Raw genomic sequence first — 17,918 nt, 5'->3', positions numbered from 1 at the left:
GCTCAATTTTTGAAGTGGAAAGAACTTTGCCAAGAAGGCATTGACTAGGTTTTCCCAAGAGTTCAGGCTTTCTTTAGGTTGTGAGTCCAACCATGTCCTAGCTCTGTCTCTTACAGCTAAAGGAAAAAGCATAAGTCTGTAGACTTCAGGGTCAACCCCATTGGTCTTGACAGTGTCACAGATTTGCAAGAATTCAGCTAAGAACTGATGAGGATCTTCCAATGGAAGTCCATGAAACTTGCAATTCTGTTGCATTAGAGAAACTAATTGAGGCTTAAGCTCAAAGTTGTTTGCTCCAATTGCAGGGATTGAGATGCTTCTCCCATAGAAGTCGAGAGTAGGTGCAGTAAAGTTACCAAGCACCTTCCTTACATTGTTGGCATTGTTGTTTTCGGCTGCCATGGTTTCTTCTTCCTTGAAAAGCTCTGTTAGGCCCTCTAAAGAGAGATGTTCTTTAGCTTCTCTTAGCTTTCTCTTCAAGGTCCTTTCAGGTTCAGGATCAGCTTGAACAAGTATGCCTTTATCTTTGTTCTTGCTCATATGAAAGAGAAGAGAACAAGAAAGTAGGGAATCCTCTATGTCACAGTATAGAGATTCCTTGAGGTGTCAGAGGAAAAGAAGAATAGAAGGAGGAGGTAGATAGAAGAGAATTCGAACATATAAAGAAGGAGGGAGTTCGAATTGCACCTTGAGGAAGAGTGTTAGTCCTTTAAATAGAAGGATGTGAGAAGAGGGGAAGAATTTTCGAAATTAAAGTAAAAGATTTTGAAATAATTAAAAGAAATTTTGAAAATTTGATTGATGATTTTTGAAAACTAAAATTGGGAAAGAAATTAAGTGATTTTTGAAAAAGATTTTGAAATTAGAAATCAAAAAGATATGATTGAGAGTTAATTTTGAAAAAGATGTGATTGAGAAGATATGATTGAAAATCTATTTAGAAAAAGAAAGTTTTTAAAATTAAAGTTGATTACTTGACTAATAAGAAATTAAAAGATATGATTCTAAAATTTAAAGTTTTATCCTTTCTTAATAGGCAAGTAACGACTTGAAAATTTTAAAGTAAATCTTTAATTATAACATGGATTTTTGAAAATAAAAAAAATGGAAAGAAATTGATTTTGAAGAGATATGATTGAAAAGATGTGATTTGAAAAAGATTTAATTTTGAAAAATTATGAAGATTTGAAAAAAAATCTAAATTAAAAACAAAATCTTCCCTCTAGTGTCATCCTGGCGTTAAACGCCCAAAACTCTACCTTTTTGGGCGTTAAACACCCAGCCAGGTACCCTGGCTGGCGTTTAAACGCCAGTTTTCCTTCTTCACTGGGCGTTATGAATGCCCAGCTTTTTCTGTTTGATTCCTCTGTTGAATGTTCTGAATCTTCAATTCTCTGTATTATTGACTTGAAAAGACACGATTTTGAAAATATTTTGAATTTTTAATGATAAGAAACAATCAAAATACAACTAATCTTAGGAAACTCAAATCAAACAATGCATGCAGGACACCAAACATAAAAATTTTCATATAAGAGACACTAACAAAATGAGAATGCATATGAGAAACAACAAAACACACAAACAAGAGAATTTAAAGATCAGAGCACTGAAATCATCAAGAACAACTTGAAGATCAATGAAGAACATATTGCATGTATTCGAAAAATGCAAGAAGAATAAAAACATGCAATTGACACCAAACTTAAAAATTGATACTAGACTCAAACAAGAAACATAAAATATTTTTGATTTTTATGGTTTTATAAATTTTTTTGTGATTTTCAAAACTTATATGGAAAAAGAAAATAAAGAGAATCAAAACTTTTAATGAGAATTCCAGGAATCATGCAATGTTAGTCTAAAGCTTCAGTCTAAAAAGATTAGACATGTTTGGCCAAGCTTCAGCAGGACATTACATTCAGCAGCTAAATTGATGAGAATCAATCAGCTTTTGTGATGCTAAGAACATCACCTTGAAACTCTAGAATTCATTCTTAAAAATTCTGAAAAGTACCTAATCTAAGCAACAAGATGAACCGTCAGTTGTCCAAACTCAAACAATCCCCGGCAACGGCGCCAAAAACTTGGTATGCAAAATTGTGATCATCAACAATGGCGCCAAAGACTTGGAGCTCTTAAACGTGAATCACACTTTGTCACAATTCCGTACAACTAACTAGCAAGTGCACTGGGTCGTCCAAGTAATAAACCTTACGTGAGTAAGGGTCGATCCCATAGAGACTGTCGGCTTGAAGCAAGCTATGGTCACCTTGTAAATCTCAGTCAGGCAAATTCAGATGGTGATGAAGAATTGATAATTAAAAGTTGAATAAAACATAAAATAAAGATAGAGATACTTATGTAATTCTTTGGTTGGAATTTCAGATAAGCGTATGAAGATGCTTTGTTCCTCCTGAACCTCTGCTTTCCTATTGCCTTCTTCCAATCATTCATACTCGTTTTTTGCACAGGGCATGCGACCACGTCGTCCATGCGTTAGCGTCGCTGCCAGTTTCTTCAAAAACTCCATTTTGTGCTTTCCTTCCATTTTTGTATGTTTCCTTTCCATCCTTTAAGTCATTCCTGCCTTAGAAGATTTGAAACTTCTCAACACATAGATCACGGCATCGAATGGTAATAAAGGGTAATTAAAATAAATAATTTCAAAGCATAGGAAACATGTATTTCACATATATCACATAATAGGGAAGGGAAAGTAAAACCATGTAATTTACATGAATAAGTGGGTGAAGGGTTGAATAAATCACTTAAATTGAGCACAATATAGATCATAAAATATGGGTTTATCAATCATTTAACTCTTGTTTTGAAAAGATGCCAAGAAACTAACCTGGTATTGAATTGGGAGAAATGCCATTTCATGGTTCCTGAAGGGATAGTTCTTGGGCATAAAGTGTCATGCAAAGGTATAGAAGTTGATAAAGATAAAATAGAAATTATTGAAAAACTTTCTATACATGTTAATGTGAAAGCAGTAAGGAGTTTTCTTGGGCATGTTGGCTTTTACAGGAGGTTCATCAAAGATTTTTCAAAAATAGCAAAACCATTGAGCAATTTACTAATGATTGATACCCCCTTCATCTTTGATGACAACTGTAAACATGCCGTTGAAACTTTAAAGAGAAAACTCATTACAGCACCAATTATCACACCCCTTGACTGGAACTTACCTTTTGAACTTATGTGTGATGCAAGTGACCTTGCTATTGGTGCTGTGCTGGGGCAAAAGAGAGACAAGTTACACCATGTCATATATTATGCCAGCAAGGTGTTAAATGAAACACAGAAAAATTATACCATCACTGAGAAAGAGCTTTTGGCAATTGTATATGCATTTGATAAGTTTAGGCAATACTTGATTGGTTCAAAGGTTATAGTATATACTGACCATGCTGCTCTCAAGTATTTAACGTCTAAATAGGATTCAAAGCCAAGGCTTATTAGGTGGGTGTTGCTGCTACAGGAATTTGATATTGAAGTGAAAGATAGGAAGGGAAGTGAAAATCAAGTAGCAGATCATTTATCAAGAGTACCACAAGAAGCCAATCAAGATAGACCACAACAAGTAAATGAGAATTTCCCTGATGAGCACCTTTTTCCAAGTTCAACAAGCACCTTGGTTTGCTGACATAGCAAATTACAAAGTGGGAAGGAAGATACCCCAAGAATTCTCCAAGCAACAAGTAAAGAAGCTACTCAATGAAGCAAGGAAGTTCTTGTGGGACGAACCATTTTTATTCAAGAGATGCTCTGATGGAATGATTAGGAAGTGTGTCCCTGAAAATGAAATGAAAGATATATTATGGAATTGTCATGATTCAGCATATGGTGGACACTTTGGACCAGAGAGGACAGCTGCCAAAATACTGCAGAGTGGATTCTATTGGCCAACAACCTTCAAGGATGCCAGGGAGTTTGTTCACCAGTGTAATGAATGCCAAAGGGCTAGAGGATTGACATGACGGAACGAAATGCCTCAAAATTTCATTCTTGAAGTGGAGCTATTTGATTTTTGTGGCATAAATTTCATGGGACCATTTCCCCCTTCTTACTCCTTCAAATACATCTTGGTAGCAGTGGAATATGTCTCAAAGTGGGTGGAAGCAATAGCCGCAACCACATGTGATGCACAAATTGTTCTTCAATTCCTAAAGAAGAACATTTTCACTAGATATGGAGTACCTAAGGGACTTATAAGTGATGGTGGTGGTCATTTTTGTAACAAGCAGATGGAGAAACTCCTTCACAAATATGGGGTAATGTATAAAGTAGCCACACCATATCACCCACAAACCAATGGCCAAGCAGAGCTTGCAAATAGGGAGTTGAAAAAGATTTTGGAGAAAACTGTGGGAGCAACTATGAAAGATTGGGCCAGGAAGCTTGAGGATGCACTCTGGACATACAGGACAGCATTCAAAACTCCTATTGGAAAGTCCCCTTTTCAGCTGTTATATGGAAAATCTTGTCACCTCCCTATAGAGCTTGAACATAAAGCTTTTTGGGCCACTAAACTCTTCAACCTTTATTCTCAAGCAGCAGGGGAGAAGAGGTTATTACAACTAAATGAGTTGGATAAGTTTAGGCTAGAGGCTTATGAAAGTGCTAAGATATACAAGGAAAGAGCCAAGAGGTGGCATGACAAGAAGATCTCAAAGAAGGAGTTCAAACTAGGACAGCAAGTACTGCTATATAACTCAAGACTCAAGATCTTCCCTGGCAAGCTCAAATCAAAATGGACTGGTCTATATTTGGTGACAAAGGTTTTTCCTTATGGAAGCCTGGAACTATTAGATGAAGCAACAAAGAGTCACTTCACAGCAAAAGGTCACAGAGCAAAACAGTACTTGGGAGGCCAATGGGACAAAGAAAAGGAGGTTCAGAACTTGAATTTATCAAAGAATGTGGGATGTCAAGCTAGTGACAATAAAAGAGCGCTTGTTGGGAGGTAACCCAACCTGAGGTAATTTTCTTCTCATAGTTATTTCAATAAAAAGTCTAATTGAGTTTTATTTATATTGCAAGAAGCTAAGTTTGGTGTTGCACACCAAAACAATCTTAGGGAGAATGAAGGATTCTAAGTTTGGTGTTCCACCAAAATCTCATCATGAAACATATTCTCACCTTCTGCATAATACCAGCTTCAAGCAATTAAATGAACCATTTAATCAAACTTCTATTTTCTAGTCTTTGGTTTTATAACCTTTAGCAGAGATAAATGAATTCATAAGGGGTTGACTTGTTGCATCGGAGACATTGGCAAGGAATTAAGTTTGGTGTTCCCACACCAAAATAAGTTTGAAAGCCATGCTCAATTCATGCATACTAACCGCTTGCTTAAGGGCTTGAGAAGCAAGCAACTTTTGAGAATCATACAGGAAAATGGCCAACAATTGAAGACAATCTGCATTATGACTCAAAAGGGACACAACAAAAGGAAGAATGAAAAGCTGCAACCCAACAGGTTGTTTTTACACTTGATCCTTGTTGTTGTGAAATGTTTCAATTTTGGGATTCCTTTATATCTGGCTAAAGTGTTCATTTAAGTTACAAGTGGAAGTATTTGCTAAAGAATGCTGTCTGCTAGGGGTGCACATGGGCCGGGTGAAGCCGGGTTTGATGTGACCCAGATCCGGCCCGAAATATACACCGGGTCTATTTATTAGACCCGAACCTGGCCCTAGACCCGATGAAACCAATACACTTTCGGGCCACAATTATACCGGGTGAAAACCGGGTAAAAGCCGGGCCGTTAACATTACATTACGTTGATACCTTCTTGTAAGCTAGCATGTAAAAAAATCCAAATTTCCAAGACTCCAACCATTATTTAACATGGTAAAATTCACTTAGAAAAATATAACAAGAACCAACCATTCTTCAAAATTAAAGCATAACCACAATCAATACTAAAGTATAACCACAATCAATACTAATATTGTCTAATAATACCAAATATTTAAATCAATACAAATAACACAATATTATGCATTAGTCTAAAGTCATATGCATTCTAAACATAAAACATTAACTTATAGTTTTATAATGACTAATAACACAAAATATTAAGATTTATAATACTTAAATTCCACATAAGAATAGTCATGATCCATCACTAATAACACAAAATATTAATTGTGTATGATGACCGGGTCACCGGGCCGACTTCGGGTGACCCGAGCTATGGCCCGGACCCGACCCGAAATAATGACCGGGTCTATTTTTGAGACCCTTACCCGGCCCTAAACCCGATGAAATCACACCAAATTAGCCCCAAAAGTGTTCGGGACCGGGCCGGGCCGGGTCTGTGCACCCCTACTGTCTGCATAATCTTGTCATCCTTCATTTGCTTGAATTTTGTTTTGTTTCCCTGCTGTTTGAATAAAAGAGAGATATTTGAATTAGAAAAGTGAATGTTCAATGTTGCAAAATTTAGGATGAAAGTTAGTGGTGGTATTTGTTTGATCCAATTGAAAGCTCATAAAATAAATCCTGCATAATGACATGTTCCTTGAAGCTTAAGCTAGTTTGCTGCTATGATCGTTCAATTAATGAAAGTCCCTTGAGAAAGAGTCAAAACAAAAAGAAAAAGAAAAGCCAAGAATTGGCAAAGAAACAAACAATAAGGCTAGACACCAATAGCTTGGACCCTAGGACACATGCCTGTGGTGTTTTTTTTGTACTAGGATATGCTTGGACAAGTAAGTTCTAAGGAGTATTTCAAAACTTGGCCACCTAGATCAACTGATTTGGGATTGCCAACTGAAAGTCCACAATAAAGAGCAACCTAGCTACAAAACACTTAGTTATCCAAAGAGATGCGGGGCATCAATGATCCTAGGAAGAAAAAGGTGAGCCATGTGTCTATGGTGAAGAAATGTTGAGTAAAAATTAAGCCAAGAGGCTGCTGCAACATTTTCCACTAAGCCTTCAATGAGTAATAAGCTCTCTAAGCAAAATAAAGAAGGAAAAGCTAGCAAGGGAAGTAAGCAAAAAGTAAAGCATTATAGTAGCAACCTTAGTGAACCTTTAAGGAAATATTTCTTACATAGCAGCAAGTAATAAATGAGCTACCATTGATCTGCATAAAACCCCATGAACCAAGTTCAACTATCTGCTAAATAAGGACATGCATACTTCTCTATTTCATTTTATCTTCTCTTATGTTTAGTGCTTGCTTGGGGACAAGCAAGTTTTAAGTTTGGTGTTGTGATGACAAGTCAACTTATGCTAACTTTTTAAGCATTTTTCACTTGTTTCATTAGGTTTTATACACTTCTTTGCATTGTAAGTAAGTGGTTTGGAGTGGAATTGTATGGTTTTGTTGAATCAATCAACCACCCTTTAATTGATACTAAATCATGAGGTTTAAGCTAAATTTAATTGGTTTTTGAATGATTTATAAACCTTGTGAATTTGGTGATACTTTGATTGGTTGTTTTGATTACTTGTAGGTGAAGAAAAAAAGAAAACAAGAAAGCGTAGCCTAAGAAGCGTGGCCCAAGGAAGAGAAAAGTGTGGCAAAAGAAACAAGGAAGCGTGGCACATTGAAGGAGGAAAGCCACAGCGCTCTCTCTAAGAGCTCAATGCTCTCCAAAGGAGCACTATAATGAACCAACGAAGCAAGGCTTGGATGCTACGCTCTCCTTGAGAGCTGAGCACTATAATGAACTAAGGAAGAAAGGAAAGAAGCACAATGCTCAGCTCTTGCCAAGAGCATTATCGGGCATTCCCCCAAATAAATTCAAAGAGAAAAGCTTGCCAATGCTTGCCCCAAGGATCGAACCAAGCACCTAAGGAAAGGAAGGAAGCGCTACTACAAAACTTGGCAAGGGAAAATGCACAAAATGGCTCAGCAAGGATTCGAGCCAAGGCATTCCCACTCAATGCATGCGCTAACCTTGTTTCCTTCAGAAAGAAAAGGGGGCCAGCAATACCTCCAGCAAGATTCGAACCAGGAGCCACTCCTTTGAAGCACGAATGCTGCGCTCTCAAGGAGAGCTGAGCACAACATTGACAAGGCTCGGAGCAAGCTTGACACGGCCAGGGATGCTTGGTGCGCAATGTGTGACACGAACTGAAGCTTGGAGTGCCCAACAAGACACACCACAAGCAAGGGATGCTGCGCTCTCAAGGAGAGCTAAGCGCTACCCTGATGCAGCACACAAGCTTGGCACGCTACAAAGGGCCAAGGACACAAGTCATGAGTGCTGCGCTCTCCCCACCAACCGAGCACACTACTGGGAGCAAGTACCCATGGGCCAAAATTGAACCAAAATTCAATTTAAATTCAATTCTTCACTAAATTAAAAAGCTCACTCCAAATTCTAAAATCTAAAAATAGGAAGTGTATAGATAGAAGTTAGTTTGAGTTAGAAAGGACTTTTACCTTCATTATTAGAATTTTCCTTTTTACTTTCTTGAGAATTGTTACTTTGGATCTCTGAGAATTGGGAAGGAGAATTGATCTCTCTTCTTCCTTGTTCTTGCTTCTGCACTCTCTACTTCTTGTCTTGGATCTTGGGTGGAGAATTGAAGAAATTATGTTTCAATCTCACTTTGAGATCTCTTTGTTTATTTTTTCTGCATAATTCTAGAAACTGTGATTTGAATCCAAATTCTATTTACTGCTTTCATTTTCTACTTCTTTTGCAATTTACTCTTCTACTTCGTTTGCAATTGTTCTTGGTTGGATCAAGGAAGGACTTGAGATCTAGACTTGTTTTCTAGTCTCCTCCACCCCTGATATCCTCAACTTCCCTTTAGCCATTGCAATTAAGCTACATTTTGCTTTCTATTTAGATTTTCAAGCAATTGTTCTTCTCTTGTTTAGATCTGCTGCATCTAAATTCATTTTCCACTTCTCTATTAATTTTCATTTACTTTCTCTTGTTTAATTTCTGCAATCCCAACTCCCAAATCCTTTTATGATTCAAGCCATTTACATTTCTTGCATTTTAAGTTTCAGCTATTTACGTTTCTTGCAATTTAAGTTTCTACACTTTACATTACTTGCATTTTAAGATTAAGCTCTTTTAATTCTTCTGCACTTTAAATTCTTGTCAATTATCCCTCTCCCTTTAAATTTCATGCAATTTAGCTTCTGTTGGATACAAATCACTCAAATCAACTCTTGTTCGCTTGACTAATGATGCGCATAAACTTGTTATGCTACGATTTAGGAAATTGCACGATCGGCAAAATTCCTTCCGGCAAGTGCACCGGTTATCGTCAAGTAAAAACTCACAATAGAGTGAGGTCGAATCCCACAAGGATTGGTTGAGTGAGCAATTCAGATTAAAAGTGTGTTCTAGTTGAGCGGAATCAAGATTTAGATGAGAATTGCGGAATGTAAAATTGGCGGGAAAAGTAAATGACAAGAAATTGAAATGGCGGAATCTTAAATTGCATGAATTAAAGAGCAGAATGTAAATTGCTGAAATTAAAAGGGAATGGGGGTGATTGCAAGAATTGAGTTGCAGAATGTAAAGAGAAATTGGAAATCAGAAATGGGGAATTCATTGGGTGTTAGGAGATATTGAGATCTCCGAATCAAAACATGTATATCTCTTCCTCAACCAATGCGTTCATTAAATTTTGCTTGGCAATCTTATATGATTGGATCCCAATCCCTTGGCTCACCAATTCTCTCTAAAAACAAACAAATTCCCAATCCCTTGGTTTAAATGTTCATAAGAAGAGATGATGCTCGATCACTGATTATACCACACAGTTTCATGAACCACAATTTGGTAGGATTACATGTCACAATATCCATCCAAACCCCAATCCAATTCACTGTGAGAAAGCTTCTCTAGCATGAATCCTCCATTCCTTTCCCAAGGTTCCGAAGGATTCCAATTATGGGTAGTTTCTTTCCCAAGACAACTACCCAATGGAATTAGAACGAGAAGCTTTCTAACAAAATTCAAGAGAAAAGATTGAAGAAGAAGATAAACTATTATTGATTCATTGAATTACAATAGAGCTCCCTAACCCAATGAAAGGGGTTTAGTGAGTCATAGCTCTGAATTCAACTACAAAGATATGAAAACTAGCTAAAAATGAAAAGGTAAAAGTCCCTTCTAACTTAAATTCTATCCTATTTATACACTTTCTATATTGAGCTTCTGTTGTGTTTCTTGGGCTTTGAGGCCTCTCCCTGCTTTCCTTTTGCCTTGGGTTTATGATCCATAATCTTGATGAGGCTGCTGATCCAAATTCTGTAACATTCATTGAGCCAACTTAGTGATAATCAAATAATGGCACATGACTCAATAAATTGAAATTTCAGACTTATCAATCCTTCAGGCCCAATCCCATAAACCATGATATTCAATTGGGTTTCATACCAGAATAAGTTTAAGTTAATGTTTGTGCTCAAATACTAACTTAAACCACAATATTTTTGGTCCAGAAACCTTTTCCAAGAGTGGCGTTTAAGTTGCAGTTTAAGCTTAAACTGCAGCTTAAACGCCAGACACTTCCAGTGAGGCCTTTTGTAGAAGCACGTTTAAGCTTCAGTTTAAGGTTAAACTGAAGCTTAAACGTGGAAATGGAAGAAGGCAGCCCTGGAGAGTCATGTAGTCGAACACGTTTAAGCTTCAGTTTAAGGTTAAACTGAAGCTTAAACGTGGATATAGGAAGGGCAGCCCTGGAGGTCGAACACGTTTAACCTCCAGTTTAAGGTTAAACTGGAGGTTAAACGTGGAAATGGAAGGAGGCATCCTGGAGGTCGAACACGTTTAACCTCCAGTTTAAGGTTAAACTGGAGGTTAAACGTGGAAGCTTAGAAGGTAGCCCTGGAGGTGTCGAACACGTTTAAGCTCCAGTTTGAGGTCAAACTGGAGCTTAAACGTGGAAATGGAGAGAGCAACCCTGGAGGAGAAAACTTGGTCGAACACGTTTAAGCTCCAGTTTGAGGTCAAACTGGAGCTTAAACGTGGAAATGGCTCCCTGGTGCTTTTCCCATTCTGGCGTTTAACTTCCAGTTTAAGGTTAAACTGGAGGTTAAACGTGGAACTCCTTCCTGAGTGGCATTCTCATTCTGGCGTTTAACCTCCAGTTTAAGGTTAAACTGGAGGTTAAACGTGGAATGCTTCTTTGGTGAGACTTTCATTCTGGCGTTTAACCTCCAGTTTAAGGTTAAACTGGAGGTTAAACTTCAATTCCAGCATTTCTTAGCCTTCCTGATTTTGGCGTTTAAGCTCCAGTTTAGGCTTAAACTGGAACTTAAACTCCACATGTGATATTCAAGCTTCCTTTATTGATTTTGTTGCTTCCTTGCTTAGCCTCTTCTTCCCTGAAATCATCCAAACAATTGCATCAAAGTCTTGCAAAATTTCATGAGAAATCTTCCATTCATAGCATTCAAGTAATATAACTAAAACTCATGGAATTTGCATTAAAATCATACTGTTTGGATGGTTCATTGCTTTGTTCTTCATTTAACCATTTTTGGTTACTTTAAGCTCAAGAAAATGCATAAAACAACTAAAACTAACAGAAAAATGCTAGTGAAACTAGCCTAAGATGCCTTGGCATCACAACACCAAACTTAATACTTGCTTGTCCCTAAGCAAGTCCTGAGTTATTTGAGAAGAAAGTATGAAACAGAAAGCAATTACATTGGCTATATTAGCAAGCATTTGAAGTTCATCAGAAGGGTTTTATGCAGAAAGTTGCAGCATCACTTTTTCCTACTTATCAGGTAAGATTATCACTTTTTCATTGCATCCATCAAACACTGCTATGGCCTCTTGTTATTCTTATGTCTTTGGCACTTTTCTCTTCTTTGTTTTTCTTTTCTTTTTCTTAGAGCTCCTTTGCTCCTTGTTTGCTTAGTGTCATGTGTTGCACAAGCCTTTGGCATTTTCTTTTTCTTATCAGTGCACTACACATATCCACTTTAGGCATTTTAGTTCACATTTCTTCTTGAGACATTGGTGCCCAGCACCTCTTTGTGTCACTAAATGTTTTGTATTTAGGTTGCTCTTGATAATGGACTTTTGGTTGATAATCCCGGGTTAGTTAACCCAAGTTACCAAGTGTTGAAACACTCCTCAGAACCTATTCATCCAAGCATATCCTTAATACATAAACACCACAGGCATTTGTCTCAGAAGTTCAAACCATTGGTGCCTAGCTTATTTTCTCAATTTTTTTTGCTTTTTGGTTGCTTTTTTTTTTTCAGTGGCTTTTTCTTCTTCTTTTTTCTTTCTTTTTCATGACCAAAGACATTTATTCATCAAGATCCATAGACAGTTCTCAATTTCTACATAAAAAATGATAATTCTACACTCTATTTCCAGTGATCTGACTTAAACAATCAAGCATGCATACCACCACTTAATTCTACTTGATTTGTCACTAATTGAGCCAAGTTACTTTTGTTCAAACTTTTCTTTTATTTTTGGAAACAGAACAAGCATGGCAAGCATTTGTTTAAGAAGGTGGAGTTATATCCAAACATCTAGGTATTCACTTTATTCAAAGCAATAAACAGACACACATACTAGAGACTTCACATTAAAACTTAAATGACTCACAATGAAAGAAAGCTCATAAAGACAATTCACCAATTATCATTTGATTATTAAGGAATGAGACCACCTCTTATTTATTGCTTGGTTCTTCTTAATTCTTAGGATCCTGCTTCTTCTTGCTTCCTGCCTCTTTTTGACCACTTGTGCTTCCTTTGTCTTTTCTCATGAGCTTTTTCCAGAATCCAGCTTTTTTCATTGTTTCTTCCACTCCTTTTTCAAGGATCATTGCCTTGTTTATTTCTCCTTCTTTCCTTCCTTTGAAATACTCATCAAAAGCTGGGAATGCTGGGTCCATCTTGTGTAGATGTTCCCCTATGTAGTTAAGCTTGATTTGCGAACTGATGTTGTAATCAGCTTGAACTGAGTATCTTGCATTCTGTAAAGTGGTGGCTTCCTTGATTGCCAAGACATTGGCATCTTGGTGTTGGCATATGTGGCTGAAGGATTCCTGTAAGTGTAAATTCTGTTCCCTTTGCAGATCTAAGAATCTTGATTCAAAGTTCCTTTGCATATCCATCATTTTTAGGTGAAAGTCCTCTTGTCTCTCCTGAGACCTCATGTATTGTTGAGACATTCCTTCCATGATTTCCTGCATTCTGCTCATATCCATGGGGTCTCTAGGAGTTCGTTGTCTTCTTTCTGGAATTGCTTGCTCTTCTTGCTCTTCTTCTCTATCTTCTCCTTCCTGTCCTTCTTGTTCAGCTTCTTGCTCTTCTTCCGCTTGTTGCCCTTCTTCATTTCTTCTTTTTGTATGTCTTGGAGGAGTTGGGCCAAGAGTCATTCTGTACGCAGTTATGGCCAATCCCGGATATAGCCAATTAGGTCTTTCATCTTCAAGTGGTACTTGGGCATCGATGCATAGTCTAATGATGGTGCTAGGGAAGTGGAGCCAGGATTCAGGGTCACTTTTCTCACTAAACTCTTGTATCTGTTCAGCAATGAGTTTATGAACTTTGATCTCCCCTCCCACCATAATGCAATGAAGCAAGATGGCTCTTTTAAGGACTATTTCTGAAGAGTTTGCAGTGGGTAGGATGGATCTCCTAACTATTGCATACCACCCTTTAGCTTCAGGTGTTAAGTCTCCCCTCCTCAAGACTCTTGGAGCCCCTCTTGTTTTTCTCACCCATTCAGCTCTGATGGCACAAAGGTCTTCAGCAATAGTTGTATAGTCAGGTTCTCCTATCATCCTTTCTTTATAACTTGCTTGGCTGAAATGTATGTTTTTCAGGCCAAGAGTTTTCATGATTGCTTTGGGACTGAAGTCAACTTCCACCCCTCTCACATAGCTTTTGTATGTGGGTTTCTTGGTTGGATCCTCCCTTACTGCATTTGCATAAAACTCTTTCACCAGGTTGATGTTGATTTTAGTGATTGGCTTAGTCAGGAGCTCCCACTTCCTCTTTTTGATCTTTTCCCAAACACCTGGGAACTCATCCTTTTCAAGGTCAAAGGGAACCTCAGCTAGTACCGTTTTAGGTCTCATCCATTCGGCTTGAATCTCATGGAAAACTGATCTGTATCTCCATGCATCGAATTCCCTGTTTTCCTCCATTGGCTGCTTGTCTTTTCTTCTTTTGTGGCTAGATGAAGCTGCCATTGGTTCTTTAGTTTTGGTAAGTGACAAGCTAAAGTTGACAAGGTGAAGCAAGAAGTGTTGTTGGAAGTGTGGGGAGGTTGTTTTCGGCAAGAGATAGTTTATGCTATGATGAAGGAAATGTGCATGAAGGAGATTTGGTGGTGTTGAACTCGTTCCCCAAGTGGTTCTTTATAGTGCCCGTAAGTGCAAAATGGACGGCTAGGGTGATTTGTGAAGGGTGGCTTGATGGTAAATATATGAATTAGGGAGAAGGACGAATTGCTTTTCATTTTCTTGGAAGTATTCTGGGTGCATTAGGTTGTACATGTAGCTATCTTTTCTTGCAGAACTTCCTTTTCCCATGTGTTAGTTTCAAAGACTTGTGAATTTTCTTTTTGACCAAGCACCGTACCTCCCTTTGTCTTTTTCCTCCATTTTTGTCTTTTCTTTTGTACCTGCACAAACAAACAAGTTTGCTATTATTTTTCGGTCCATGTGAATGATGAATAGTACTTGCACATGTAAATCAATGATTGACTTCATGAGCTTATAGCCGTGACTTTTGTATATATGCACACTTATTATTGGACACCAAACTTAGTGTTTGGTAAAGTCTCCTAATGACATGAAATCCATATTGGTTGTCCTTAATGAATGTGCATAATTCTAATAAATCATAGTCACTTTGGCTCTTTGATTCTAAACAAAGTTACTACCCTAAGTAATTGAAACCAAAGTATTAAAACATGCGAATGGTGTACTTGTCATGAATTTTGAAATCCAGAGGAACTTCTTGCTTTTCATAAACTGTGTTCAAGAGGAACACCAAACTTAATGTTTGGTCGTGCACCTTGAATGAAAGATGGAATCCAATTTGAGTAAGATTTGGGAGTGCCTTCAGGCACACCAAACTTAGAGACCAATTGTAATTTACATGCAAAGTTTAGTGCACTTTATCATTAGTTGTCCTGAGGATTCAAGTTCATGCATAAGAAACCATGCTTTATTAGATGTAAAGCAAAGCACTAAAGATTAAGGATACTAAAAACATGGGTTGCCTCCCATGAAGCGCTTCTTTAACGTCACTAGCTTGACGGTTGTCCCTTGTTAGGGTGGATTGTAGTGCTTGACGTCTTCTCCTCTCACTATGCAAACGTCCCCACTTGATTCCTTCATGACCTCTAAATGTTCCATAGAAAGAACTTTCCTGATTGTGAACACTTGAGGGCGCTGGGAAGGAATTGTTTTGAGGCCAGGTGGGATTGGCAGATAATGACTTGATATTACTTTATCTCCCGGAGAGAAACCTTCAGTGGGAATTTTCTTGTTTCTCCACCCTCTTGGCAATTTCTTTACAATTCTTCCCTTTCTCTTGAAGCTTTCTTCATTGACCCTTATGCCGGGAGGATCCTTCTGATCTGTTTCTATTGATTCTTGTGGCTTTAACTCTTGCAATTCTTGTTTGCTTTCCAAGGACTGTTTCAGAGTTTCAGCTGCCGGATTGCCTTCCTCCAAACACAGATGGCTACTCTCATCCTTAGGCTTTTCATGTTCTGGTTCAGGCTCAGATGCAGGTTTGAAAACATTAAAAATGAGCTGTTCATCATGTATTCTCAAAATTAGCTCTCCTTGTTCTACATCTATGAGTGCTCTAGCAGTGGCTAGAAATGGCCTCCCCAGAATGATGGGGTGTAAGTAGCTTTCCTCCATGTCCAAAATGACAAAGTCTGTAGGGAAAAAATAATTTCCCACCTTCACCAGCACATTCTCAACTACCCCTTCAGCTTGCTTCTGAGTTTTGTCAGCCAGTTGTATGATTACATCAGTGGATCTCACCTCATTCAGTTGTAGCCTCTTCATAAGAGTTAGAGGCATCACATTTATGCTAGCTCCTAGATCACAGAATCCTCTGTCAATTTTTGTTTCTCCTATGATGCAAGGAATATGAAAACTTCCTGGGTCTGTTTTCTTAGAGACTGTGTCCTTCTTGATGAGAGCACTGCATTCTTTGTTCATTGTTACCGTTTGTCCTCCCTTCAAAACTCTTTTCTTGCTCAACAATTCCTTTAAATACTTGATGTGTGTAGGCATTTGATGGAGAATCTCAAGAAAGGGAATATTGATATGGAGAGACTTAAATGTCTCTAAAAACCTTGAATAGGTTTTCCCTTTTTCACTTCCTCCTAACCTCTGAGGAAATGGTGCTTTTGGTTGGTATATTTCCAGCATGCCTTTTTGCAGTTCATTGGCTTGCTCAGTTTCACTTTCCTGCTTAGCTTCCTCCACACCTTCCTTCAAGATTTCTGGCTCCTGTTTTGAGGGTCTGATTCCTTCTTCTTCTGAGACTTCCTTCAATATGGTGATGGCCTTGCATTCTTCCCATCTCACTCTCTTTTGTTCCCCTTTTGGATTCTTTTCTGTGTCACTAGGGAACACTGCAGTTGATTTGGGGGTCTGTTGAGATAGCTCTCCTACTTGAGACTCCATCCTCTTGAGTTTTTCACCATGGTTCCTTAAGGTAGCTCTCACATCATCCCTGAAGCTTTTCAATTCGGTTATGTCTTGACTCATGGTTGCCATCATTCCTTCTATCCGGTTTAATTGATCTTGAAATTGTTGGTTCAGATTAGGTTGGGTAGGTTGATTATTTTGGCCATGATATGGTGGTTGGGAGTAAGTGTTTTGTGTGGCTTGGTATGATCTTTGGTTGGAGTTTTGGTATGTGGAATTGTTATGTTGGTTGTGGTTGTAAGGTTTGTGGTTTTGTGGTTGGGTTTGTTGGTTCCCCCACCCAAAGTTTGGGTGATTTTTCCATCCTGGGTTGTAAGTGTTGGAATGTGGATCATATGATTGCCTTTGTTGGTTTCCCATATAGTTGGCCTCTTCCCAATCACCTCCTTCAATGCTTACTTCCTCTTGATCTTGTGTGTGTATTGCAGCCACTTGCTTTGTTTCTAATTGCCTGGTAAGCTCTGCTAGTTGCTTGGCAAACACTTTGTTTTGGGCTAGAATTGTATCAACATGGTTTAGCTCCATGACTCCCTTAGTGTTGTGCCTCTCTGATGCATAGTAGTACTCATTCTCAGCCACTGTCTCAATCACTTCAATGGCTTCTTCCACAGTCTTTTTCCTGTTCAATGATCCTCCTGATGAATGGTCTACAGCCTTCCTTGATTCATAAGAGAGTCCATCATAGAAAATATGCAATTGCACCCAATCATGGAACATGTCTGGTGGGCATTTCCTTGTCAAATCCTTGAATCTCTCCCATGCCTCGTAGAGAGTTTCACCATCTTGTTGTCTAAAAGTCTGAACCTCAGATCGAAGCCTATTGACCTTTTGTGGGGGGTAGAAACGTGCCAGAAACTTGCTTTCCACCTCATCCCATGTTGTTAGACTCCCCCTTGGGAATGATTCCAGCCACTTAGCTGCTTTATCCCTAAGTGAAAATGGGAACAAAAGCAGTTTATAGGCATCTTCCTGGACTCCATTGGACTTCACAGTGTCACAAATTCTCAGGAATTTTGTGAGATGTTGGTTGGGATCTTCATTAGCACTCCCACCAAATGAACAATGATTCTCCACAAGTGATATTAGCTGTGGTTTGAGTTCAAAATTGTTGGCCTGAATGGGTGGTTTCTGAATGCTACTACCACAATTCCCAGAGGTTGGGTTTATGTATGAACTAAGAACTCTCCTCTCAGGAATGGCATTGTTTCCATCAGCTCTCTCATGGTTGTGAACTTCTCTATCCATATTGAGATCTAGAG

At 38.3% G+C, this 17,918-nt stretch overlaps 1 non-coding gene across 1 annotated transcript; it reads left to right on the top strand.

Moving 5' to 3' along the window:
- Nucleotides 1–17,374: 17,374 nt before the first annotated feature.
- Nucleotides 17,375–17,478, top strand: LOC112731153 (small nucleolar RNA R71). Its single transcript, XR_003166944.1, has one exon. It is a non-coding gene; the product is annotated as a small nucleolar RNA R71 (small nucleolar RNA).
- Nucleotides 17,479–17,918: the final 440 nt, after the last annotated feature.

This window comes from Arachis hypogaea, chromosome 12 (genome assembly GCF_003086295.3).
Source record: "Arachis hypogaea cultivar Tifrunner chromosome 12, arahy.Tifrunner.gnm2.J5K5, whole genome shotgun sequence".
Taxonomy (NCBI): domain Eukaryota; kingdom Viridiplantae; phylum Streptophyta; class Magnoliopsida; order Fabales; family Fabaceae; genus Arachis; species Arachis hypogaea.
This window is presented reverse-complemented; position numbering and strand designations above follow the sequence as displayed.